The sequence below is a fragment of the Salmo trutta genome, chromosome 29 (assembly GCF_901001165.1).
Source record: "Salmo trutta chromosome 29, fSalTru1.1, whole genome shotgun sequence".
Lineage (NCBI taxonomy): Eukaryota > Metazoa > Chordata > Actinopteri > Salmoniformes > Salmonidae > Salmo > Salmo trutta.
Window position 1 is genome coordinate 30,237,432 of NC_042985.1, and position 12,282 is coordinate 30,249,713.

General features: G+C 40.7%; 1 protein-coding gene across 1 annotated transcript in view; it reads right to left on the reverse strand.

Annotated features, from left to right (window-relative positions):
* ctdspl2b (CTD (carboxy-terminal domain, RNA polymerase II, polypeptide A) small phosphatase like 2b) overlaps positions 1 to 9,100 on the reverse strand; it is a 28,703-nt gene extending 19,603 nt beyond the window's left edge. Inside the window, exon 1 of the mRNA XM_029721702.1 lies at positions 8,853 to 9,100. The gene's annotated coding sequence lies outside the window, so the exon portion shown is untranslated. The remainder of the gene's footprint in view (positions 1 to 8,852) is intronic.
* Between the last annotated feature and the right edge of the window lie 3,182 nt (positions 9,101 to 12,282).

Below are 12,282 nucleotides of genomic sequence, written 5' to 3' on the forward strand. Positions count from 1 at the left end.
ATCTGTACTGTTGACCGTATATAGTTGTGCAGCGTAGGGAAATGGAAGGTTGTGTTTGAGCTTAAAAATCAGGAGAAAATTAGAAAACATTTTGAAAAGGATCTGTTTTATACCTCCCTTGTAGTCCCAAATTCATGTCAATTCAATTGATTGAAGATGTCACAAAAACAAAACGTCATCCGAGCACCTCAAGCATTTGCCAGATATGTTGGCTTTGTGGTGGCAATCACTGAAAAAAAAGCAACCATCTCGTCCCTAAGCTCTCATAGGCTGCTCTCGAGAGGATTATTACCCTTGCTTAGCCACCAAACAATACGTAAAAGTAGATAATGATGTCCAGCAGACCATAACACAAGCAATGTTGCAGGCTAGGCTGTTGATCGAATAAAGTTAATGATAGCTGTGAGTTGAACACCGTGGACTGAGTTAAGCACAAAGCATGCTCTGGTGTAGTGATCTCATCTGTGGTGAAAGAGCCGATAGGCGGGCGGGCAGACAGACCCCGCACCCGTTAGCAGCTCGGATTGGCTGTAACTGGTATGTTGGGTGATATTAATTGACAGCACTTAATGGGCAGGACTACAGGAAAACATCTATCCCATTAGAGAATATTGAACGAGGGCTCCTTTTGGCACTAAAATCAAATTTGATGGAAATGTTTTGCTTTTTTATATGAAGGTTCAGAATTGATCAAAGGGACATTCTAAATTGATAAACGGCCAGTTGAATAGCCCTGCCCCAGTGTATGACCAAATTAATATTTTTCAAAGGAGTGCATGAAAGGTTAAATTGTTTGCATCAAGACCAATCTTGAGTTGGCCTGGTATTCAAACTGAATATCAATTTCCAGTGTGGATTAACCACCAACACGCCACTCCCAAAAGACGTATAACAAAAGCTAATTGTAGGCAAGACAAACCTGTCGTCACGATTTCTGGTAGGCTATCTCAGTGGTTCCCAACCATGGGTACTAGGACCCCTGGAGGTACTTGGTCTATCCACAGGGAGTACTTGAGAAGACTCATGAGACCATAAGCCTACTGGTAAATGCACATGAGCGGGTACTCCGGGCAGAGCAAAATTCAGTTGGTGGTACAGTAACCGAAAAGGGTTGGGAACCACTGGGATACAGAGCCAAAATAAATCAATCACAGCACATTTTTGGACTCAGTTTTTTACCCGATTAAGTAGAATAATACTGGAAATTAAATGTTGAAAGTTCCATTTATATTCCTAAAACATAGTTTGAAAATGATGCCGTGGCTGCTTCCTGTTGACAACAACTTAATTTTATTAAATGAGCTCCTTACGAATTGCATATGCACCAAAAACCTTGTTGATTTGAAAAGTAGCAACAAATCACTCACATAGAATCTGGGAGTAATGTGTATATCACTGGTAGAAGACAATTTGTTGAAGACAGCCAGCTACAATTTTTTGCCATTGAAGTGTAAAACGCAACACTTTGTTAAATCACTTATATCGATTACACGTTGAAATCAATTGAACTGGGGCAAAACATTTGGGTTGTAAGCACTATTAAAACGCACATTATACAAAGACCACTTGGTATGATCTATATATAATTGGTTAGAAGAGAAATTGTACAAGGCTTCCATCTATATTTTGGAATGGCAGATGTTGATTTCAGGAGGCTGCCATCACTGAAAAGGACCAACACCTTTTCTGTTAACTTCAACAAATCATAACCCGGCATTTGATATGAATAGTGGCAACAGTTGGCTGCTATTTAAGTGGATGGTGTCCCTACATTCAACGTGGCTTTAAAGCATCTCAAAACAGTCAGCAGCACCAGCCGAGACCGATCATGGGCTTCAGTGAGCATGGAAGTCAACCAGGTAAGTGAAAGAGCTATGCTAATGTTATTTAGCTATAACGGATTTAGCTCGTCTTCCATCTAAATAACACTGAAAACTAACCAACACATCTGCCAGCAGTTAGTAGCTAACTGCTGATGCTGTCATACTATAGGTACAAGCCAACGGGAAATAGGAGTTCACTTACTATTTAGAGCAAGTTTAAGATGTTTGTGGGGGGCTGAGTGTTGTGGTAATTCAGATATGGTGTAACTCCAGGGGAGTTCTCTCTACAGCCTGCCGAGTGAAATGAGACACGTCGGCCACGGACCTGACCGTATTTCAGAGAAGCCCCAGACCCATGTTGTTTCCTTTGGAAGGGCCGATTGGGGATTTTGCTCAAAAATAACTAATTTTATTTTAGGATCAACAGTGTCAGTTACTTCTTGTGGAAGCAGCTGATAACATTAGCTTGCTAAAGCTACAGTTGAAGTCGGAAGTTTACAAAAATGTGTTTTAATGACTCAAACTAAATGTTTCAACCATTCCACAAATTTCTTGTTAACAAAACTATAGTTTTGGCAAGTCGGTTAGGACATCTACTTTGTGCATGACACAAGTAATTTTTCCAACAATTGTTTACAGACAGATTATTTCACTTATAATTCACTGTATCACAATTCCAGTGAGTCAGAAGTTTACATACACTAAGTTGACTGTACCTTTAAACAGCTTAGAAAATTCCAGAAAATGATGCCATGGCTTTAGAAGCTTCTGATAGGCTAATTGACACTGAGTTAATTGGAGGTGTACCTGTGGATGTATTACAAGGCCTACCTTCAAACTCGGTGCCTCTTTGCTTGACATCATGGGAAAAATCAAAAGAAAACAGCCAAGACCTCAGAGAAAAAAAATTGTAGACCTCCACAAGTCTGGTTCATCCTTGGGAGCAATTTCCAAATGCCTGAAGGTACCACGTTCATCCGTACAAACAATAGTACGCAAGTATAAACACCATGGGACCACGCAGCCGTCATACCGTTCACGTTCAGGAAGGAGACGCGTTCTGTCTCCTAGAGATTAACTTACTTTGGTGCGAAAAGTGCAAATCAATCCCAAAACAACAGCAAAGGACCTTGTGAAGATGCTGGAGGAAACAGGTACAAAAGCATCTATAGCCATAGTAAAATGAGTCCTAAATCGACATAACCTGAAAGGCCGCTCAGCACGGAAGAAGCCACTGCTCCAAAACCGCCATAAAAAACCCAGACTACGGTTTGCAACTGCACATGGGGACAAATATTGTACTCTTTGGGGAAATGTCCTCTGGTCTGATGAAGCAAAAATAGAACTGTTTGGCCACATAGACCATGATGTTTGGAGGAAAAGGGGGGAAGCTTGCAAGCCGAACAACACCATCCCAACCGTGAAGCACGGGGGTGGCAGCATCATGTTGTGGGGGTGCTTTGCTGCAGGAGGGACTGGTGCACTTCACAAAATAGATAACATCACGAAGAGGGAAAATAATGTGGATATATTGAAGCAACATCTCAAGACATCAGTCAGGAAGTTAAAGCTTGGTCGCAAATGGGTCTTCCAAATGGACAATGACCCCAAGCATACTTCCAAAGTTGTGGCAAAATGGCTTAAGGACAACAAAGTCATGGTATTGGAGTGGCCATCACAAAGCCCTGACCTCAGTCCTATAAATTTGTGGGCAGAACTGAAAAAGCATGTGTGAGCAAGGAGGCCTACAAACCTGACTCAGTTACACCAGCTGTCAGGTGGAATGGGCCAAAATTCACCCAGCTTGTGGAAGGCTACCCAAAACATTTGACCCAAGTTAAACAACTTAAAGGCAATGCTACCAAATACTAATTGAGTGTACGTAAACTTCTGAACCACTGGGAATGTGATGAAAGAAATAAAAGCTGCAATAAACCCCTCTACTATTATTCTGACTAGAGGTCGACCGATTATGATTTTTCAACTCCGATACCGATTGGAGGACCAAAAAAATCCAATACCGAGTAATCGGCAATTTATATATTTATATGTAATAATGACAATTACAACAATACTGAATGAACAATGAAGATTTATTTTAACTTAATACATCAACAAAAATCAATTTAGTCAAATAAATAGTGAAACATGTTCAATTTGGTTTAAATAATGCAAAAACAAAGTGTTGCAGAAGAAAGTAAAAGGGCAATATGTGCCATGTAAAAAAGCTAACGTTTAAGTTCCTTGCTCAGAACATGAGAATATATGAAAGCTGGTGGTTCCTTTTAACATGAGTCTTCAATATTCCCAGGTAATAAGTTTTAGGTTGTAGTTATTATAGGACCATTTCTCTCTATACCATTTGTATTTCATATACCTTTGACTATTGGATGCTCTAATAGGTACTTTAGTATTGTCAGCATAATCTCGGGAGTTGATAGGCTTGAAGTCAAACAGCGCAATGCTTCAATGCGAAGAGCTGCTGTTTGAATGAATGCTTACGAGCCTGCTGCTGCCTACCACCGCTCAGACAGACTGCGCTATCAAATCATAGACTGAATTACCGTAAATTCCGGACTATAAGCCACAACTTTTTTCCCAGGCTTTGAACCTCGCGGCTTAAACAATGACGCGGCTAATATATGGATTTTTCCCGCTTTCAATTAAAAAAAAAATAATAATAATTCTGTGACGTGCTCAGTTTTTTGGCGGCATGAAGCTTTCATTAGACCAATGAAATTGCCGAACGGGTTAAGGTCAAACAACTTTTTTGTTTACTGTTTAGATTAAATCGAGCGCTCTCAAACTTCCCATCATTCTGATTACGGTAGTCATTTTGTCACCCTCATCATGGCAAAGACATGGAGAAATGCATATGATGCAGCTTTCAAGTTGAAGGCGATTGATCTGGCTGTTGAAAAAGGAAATAGAGCTGCTGCACGGGAGCTTGGTCTTAATGAGTCGATAAGACGTTGGAAACAGCAGCGTGAGGAATTAACTCAGTGCAAAAAGACAACTAAAGCTTACTGCTAATTTTTTATTTTTGTTACAAGCCGTGTTTTGTTATAGCCTATTTATTTTTGTTACAAGCCGTGTTTCGTTAAAGCTTGTGTAAAGTTAATTTGTTTCAATGTACCGGTAGGCACCGGCGGCCTATAGACACGTGCGGCTTATTTATGTTCAAAATAAAATAAAATTCAGTGGGTGCGGCTTATATTCAGGTGCGCTTAATTAATAGTCCGAAAATTACGGTATAGTATAATAACACACAGAAATACGAGCATTAGGTCATTAATATGGTCAAACCCGTAAACTAATCATTTCGAAAACAAAACGTTTATTATTTTTGTGAAATACAGAACCGTTATGTATTTTATCTAACGGGGGGCATCCTTAAGTCTAAATATTGCTGTTACATTGCACAACCTTCAATGTTATGTCATAGTTATGTAAAATTCTGGAAAATTAGTTTGCAACGAGCCAGGTCGGCCCTAACGGTTGCATATACCCTGACTCTGCGTGCAATGAACGCAAGAGACATGACACAATTTGCCTAGTTAATATTGCCTGCTAACATGAATTTCTTTTAATTAAACATGCAGGTTTAAAAAAATATACTTCTGTGTATTGATTTTAAGAAAGGCATTGATGTTTATGGTTAGGTACATTCGTGCAACGATTGTGCTTTTTTCACAAATGCGCTTTTGTTAAATCATCCCCAGTTTGGCAAAGTTGGCTGTCTTTGTTAGAAAGAAATGGTCTTCACACAGTTCGCAACAAGCCAGGCAGCCCAAACTGCTGTATATACCCTGACTCTGATGCACAGAACACAAGAGAAGTGACAATTTCCCTAGTTAAAAGAAATTCACGTTAGCAGGCAATATTAACTAAATATGCAGGTTTAAAAATACATACTTGTGTATTGATTTTAAGAAAGGCGTTGATGTTTATGGTTAGGTACAACGACAGTGCTTTTTTCACGAATGTGCTTGTTAAAATCACCCGTTTGGCGAAGTTGGCTGTGATTCAATGATAAATTAACAGGCACCGCATTGATTATATGCAACGCAGGACAAGCTAGATAAACTACTAATATCATCAACCATGTGTAGTTAACTAGTGATTATGTTAAGATTGATTGTTTTTTTATAAGATAAGTTTAATGCTAGCTAGCACCTTACCGTAGCTCCTTGCTGCACTTGCATAACAGGTAGTCAGCCTACCACGCAGTCTCCTCCTGGAGTGCAATGTAATCGGACATAATCGGTGCCAAAAAATGGCAATTACCGATTGTTGTGAACTTGAAATCGGCCGTAATTAACCGGTCATTCCGATTAATTGGTTTACCTCTAATTCTGACATTACACATCCTTAAAATAAAGTGGTGATCCAAACTGACCTAAGACAGGGAATTTTTACCAGGATTAAATGTCAGGAATTGTGAAAAACTGAGTTTAAATGTATTTGTCTAAGGTGTATGTAAACTTCCCACTTCAGCTGTAGCTATCCTCTTCCTTCCTATCTGAATGAATGTGACCATTTCTAGCAAGCAAAATAAGTGATGTCGATTTTGTTTGTGTACTGCCATATGTCAATAACATAGCTACGTTTGTCACTGGTGCGGGCTAGTAAATATCCTATACCTAGCCATCTACTGTAGACAAAAAGCTAAAACCGGGGAGAGGGGGAAGAGAGTATTCACTTGCTCATCTGCTGCTGGCTTGATAATGTTCACGCAAATACATATTTCCACATAACTGATGAATTTACATTTGTGTTCTATAAAGACTAATTGTGTCAATATGTTGTGAATAGTGTAGAAATTTCCTCAGCCCTTTCCATATTAAAAAAGTGATAGTGCCACTTACAGCTCACCATGTACAGTAGGCTACAGGTAATATGTTCCACCATGTACAGTAGGCTAGAGGCAATATGTTCCCCCACCATGTACAGTAGACTACAGGCAATGTGTTCCCCCACCAAGTGAATCATAGAAATGTTGATCTTGCATTGGGGGAGCATAAAATGTAAACTAACAAAGATATTTTAGAGTTAAAACCCATGTATATTTAACCTCTACGGGATCGGTGCCCCCCAGGACGTTTGAGCTAACATGCGCTAATGTGATTAGCACGATGTTGCAAGTAACAAGAACATTTCCCAGGACAAACTTGCCTTATGGGCAGAAAGATTAAATTCTTGTTAATCTAACTGCACTGTCCAATTTACAGTAGCTATTACAGTGAAACAAAATGGCTTTGATTGAGGAGTGCACAACAACAACAAAAATGTATCACGGCAACTGTTTGATACATTCACCTCTGAAGGTAAATCATGTACTTACATTCAGTTATCTTGCTCTGATGTCATCCTGAGGGTCCCAGAAATAAAATGTAGCATAGTTATGTTTGATCAAATCAATTTTTATATTCAAATGTATGAACTAGGTTCTACATTTTGAACCCCTGCTGTGCCTGCCTGCCACCCCTCAAATGTGGGGAAAAAAAGGGTTCGACCCTTAAGAGGTTTTACGCAGTAAGACTAGAGGGTGTGGTATATGTCCAATATACCATAGCTATGGGCTGTTCTTATGCACGAGTGCCTGGATACAGCCCTTAGCAGTGGTATATTGGCCATGTACCACAAACCCCGAAGCACCTTATTGTTATTATAAACTGGTTACTAACATAATTAGAACAGTACAAATACATGTTTTGTCATGTCCGTAGTATACGGTCTGATACCACAGCTGGAACCATTACATACTACTATAAAGAAATTCTAAACTGTGTGGTTCGAGCCCTGAATGCTGAAAGCCATGGTTTTTCAGACCGTATACCACGATTATGACAAAACATGTATTTTTACTGGTCTAATTACATTGGTAACCCATTTATAATAGCAATAAGGCACCTCAGGGGTTTGTGAAATATGGTCAATATACAGCGGCTAAGGTCCGTGTCCCAGCATTCCACGGTGCTTCTTGCCTAAGAACAGCCCTTACATGTGGAAGGTATGGTTAGATGAGGGGATGGATGGTCGATCAAAATGAGTGGAAAGTGGGAACACCACGCACACTTCATTGAAATAGCTAGTTAGCTAACTAGACAGTCTTCTGGCAAGTTAATCGAATTGTCACTGTTCAAAATGTTTCGGATTCCTTCGTGTAATGGGCCAATGCTGGTTGCAATTCAAAAGGTCCAGAGCTAATTACCAACTAACTTTTTCTATGTCCATGGACGGCCAGCCCTAAAGAGGCTTGTATACACAAAGTGGGCGGGAAATTAAAGCTTGCTACCGAGCACTCGTGTCCAGGTAGAAGGCCGTAAAAACAGGACGCCAACAGTAACTTACTAGCTAAACATCACGCGAATTCGCAAGCTGCTAGCAAGTAACAAACATCGTTCGAAAACAGCGCGCGAGGTTAGTTCACGTTAGCTAGCCGTGGCGGCTAGCTCGCTAGCTAGCAAAACACAGTACCTAGATAACTAGCTACTGTACCTGCCATTCCCCACTGTCCATTTTCAACTGAGAAATGTTAGCGGTTTAGCTATGCAGTTAGCTGTTAGAACATCTAACGAAATTAAACTTAGGTTGCGAGAGGCTGGACAAGCAATATTTTAGCCCCTTCTGTCCAAAGACAAATTTGACTAGCTAGCTAGTTGCTAACGTTAACTAACATTAGCAAAACTTAATTAGCTAGCACTACCCAAACTTTGCTAGCTGGTTAGCTACCTAGCTTGGCAACATGGATCTAGTCAATTAGCTGTTTTAGGCAAGTTAACCAAGACTGTTGTAAATGTACAAGAAATAAACCCAAAATTTACAAAACCATTGAGTAATTTTCCGCAGCAAAATGGTTACATGTTAGCAAACCAGGAGGCCGAGATTTTAGCAAGACAGAGGGTTAAGTTGGCTGGCTAGCTACTGTAGATTGCTGTTGTCCATGCCTTGGGGGCGAGAAAGGAACATATTTATTTGTACGTCACTCACACATGCCGAAAGACGCTTGAAATAATCCCTACTTACTTTACAGTACTCCACAGTATCTCCAAAACGAGTTGACTGATCAAGCACTGCTGGCTGCTACGGTGCGGACAGCAGCTGCTTCTTCTTTTTCTTCTTGTTTCCTCTCTGCTTTGCTGTTTTTATGAACCGTCTAGTAGCTGATACTGCGATGTGCTCACAGACGCCATTTCCCGCCTCCTCACCCACACTCTCTCGATGCAGATACCCGGATGACAGAGGACCGCTTGTGCCAGAGGCGTCAATGAGGTGGTTCGTTTTTCTGGCCCGTGTACCCCGGTGAGAAGAGTTTGAATCAAATCAAACTTTATTTGCCACATGCACCGAATACAACAAGTGTAGACTTTACCGTGAAATGCTTACTGACAAGCCCTTAACCAACAGTAGAGTTAAAGAAGAACATATTTACGAAGTAGGCTAAAATAAAAAGTAATAATAATAACGAGGCTATAATACAGGGGACACCGGTACCAAGTCAGTTGAGGTAATCTGTACATGTAGGTGGGGGCGAAGTGACTATGCCTTCGGGTGAAGTGATTGCATTCATGGTGGAACCGGGCTGCTTCCGGGCGTGAGCCAGGTGCCCCGCTCTGGCGGACGGCGAAATCTGTTCAAAACAAAGGTGACGTTAGTTATAAGTCCGTTTTTTGTGTTTTCACATTCAACGGGGATTGCTTTGGATAAAACCCTTTACCTGCCTTCCCAATGAAAACCTAGTTTGAAAATTCAAACATTTATTTTATGGAAAAGAGATGTATGTTTCTGGACGATGCACCATGCTGACATGACCAAGCCGCGCAGATTACTGTTTGATTTGAGAAGGGCGCTCTCCCCTCCCGCTTTCACCTGATGACGTGCCGGGCCATTGCCCGGTTCAACACGGGCCAGCGTAATATAACACATTTTTTCCTTTGCTTTGGCACATTACTCACACCCCTTTTATTTGAAAAACAGTACATACCGTTACCTGGTCCTGAATCCCCCGAACACCCATAAGTGTGGTTCCTCTCGAGGTTTCTTCCTTAACGGGTATTTTGTAGATTTTTTCTCCATTCACCTTGTTTGTTTTTACTTGCAATTGCTTGATATTTGGGGGTATTTTATGCAGACTAACGAGCTTTTTATTTATTTCACCTTTATTTAACCAGGTAGGCAAGTTGAGAACAAGTTCTCATTTACAATTGCGACCTGGCCAAGATAAAGCAAAGCAGTTCGACAACATACAACAACACAGAGTTACACATGGAGTAAAACAAATATACAGTCAATAATACAGTAGAAAAATAAGTCTATGTACGATGTGAGCAAATGAGGTGCGATAAGGGAGGTAAAGGCAAAAAAGTCCATGGTGGCAAAGTAAATACAATATAGCAAGTAAAACAATGAAATGGTAGATTTGTAGTAGAAGAAAGTGCAAAGTAGAAATAGAGATAATGGGTGCAAAGGAGCAAAATAAAATAAATAAATACAGTAGAAGAGGTAGTTGTTTGGGCTAAATTATAGGTGGGCTATGTACAGGTGCAGTGATTGGAGTATTGGAGGCTATTTTGTAAATTACATCGCCGAAGTCGAGATCGGTAGGATGGTCAGTTTTACTAGGGTATATTTGGCAGCATGAGTGAAGGATGCTTTGTTGTGAAATAGGAAGCCAATTCTTGATTTAACTTTGGATTGGAGATGTTTGATGTGAGTCTGGAAGGAGAGTTTACAGTCTAACCAGACACCTAGGTATTTGTAGTTGTCCACATATTCTAAGTCAGAACCGTCCAGAGTAGTGATGCAGGACAGGCGGGCAGGTGCAGGCAGCGAGCGGTTGAAGAGCATGCATTTTGTTTTACTTGTATTTAGGAGCAGTTGGAGGCCACGGAAGGAGAGTTGTATGGCATTGAAGCTCGTCTGGAGGGTAGTTAAGTGTCAAAGAAGGGCCAGAAGTATACAGAATGGTGTCGTCTGCGTAGAGGTTGATCAGAGACTCACCAGCAGCAAGAGCGACATCATTGATGTATACAGAGAAGAGTTGGCCCAAGAATTGAACCCTGTGGCACCCCCATAGAGACTGCCAGAGGTCCGGACAACAGGCCCTCCGATTTGACACACTGAACTCTATCAGAGAAGTAGTTGGTGAACCAGGCGATGCAATCATTAGAGAAACCAAGGCTATTGAGTCTGCTGATGAGGATGTGGTGATTGACAGAGTCGAAAGCTTTGGCCAGGTCAATGAAAACGGCAGCACAGTATTGTTTCTTATCGATGGCGGTTACGATATCGTTTAGGACCTTGAGCGTGGCTGAGGTGCACCCATGACCAGCTCTGAAACCAGATTGCATAGCGGAGAAGGTGCGGTGGGATTCGAAATGGTCGGTAATCTGTTGACTTGGCTTTCGAAGACCTTAGAAAGGCAGTGTAGGATGGATATAGGTCTATAGCAGTTTGGCTTTGATTAAAATGTAATTGATTAATTGAAAATACTAGAAATGTTACGGTGGCTTTATGGCCATTTGAACTGAATCAAAATAATCTGGTGATTTGATTACAACAGAGAGGCTTCTGGTAGCACTAACAAACTCAGCAAAAAAAGAAACGTCCTCACTGTCAACTGCATTTATTTTCAGCAAACTTAACATGTGTAAATATTTGTATGAACATAAGATTCAACAACTGAGACGAACTGAACAAGTTCCACAGATATGAAATTACTAACAGAAATTGAATGTGTCCCTGAACAAAGGAGCGGTCAAAATAAAAATTGTCAGTATCATAACTGACCTTAATTGCCTACCATCTAAGCTGTTAGTGTCTTAACGACCTTTCCACAGGTGCATGTTCATTAATTGTTTTTGGTTCATTGAACAAGCATGGGAAACAGTGTTTAAACCCTTTACAATGAAGATCTGTGAAGTTATTTGGATTGTTACGAATTATCTTTGAAAGACACGGTCCTGAAAAAGGGATGTTTTTTGTTGTTGCTGAGTTTAGTATACACTCAGTATCCAAAACATTAAGAACACCAGCTCTTTCCATAAGACTGACCCGGCAAAAGCTATGATCCCTTATTTATGTCACTTGTTAAATCCACTTCAATCACTGTAGATTAATTGGCGGAGACACGTTAAAGAAGGATTAAGGCTTGAGAAATGGATTGTGTATGTATGCCATTCAGTGGGTGAATGGACAAGGCAAAAACATTTAAGTGCCTTTGAACGGGGTATGGTAGTAGGTGCCAGGCGCAAAGGTTTATGTCAAGAACTGCAACGCTGATGGGTTTTTCCACACTCAGTTTCGAGTGTGTATCAAGAATGGTCAACCACCCAAAGGACATCGAACCAACTTGACAACTGTGGGAAACATTGGAGTCAACATGGGCCAACATCCCTGCCACAATCACATGCAGTTTTCCCATTGCCAATCAGTCACCTTTTCAGGTAAAGTACAG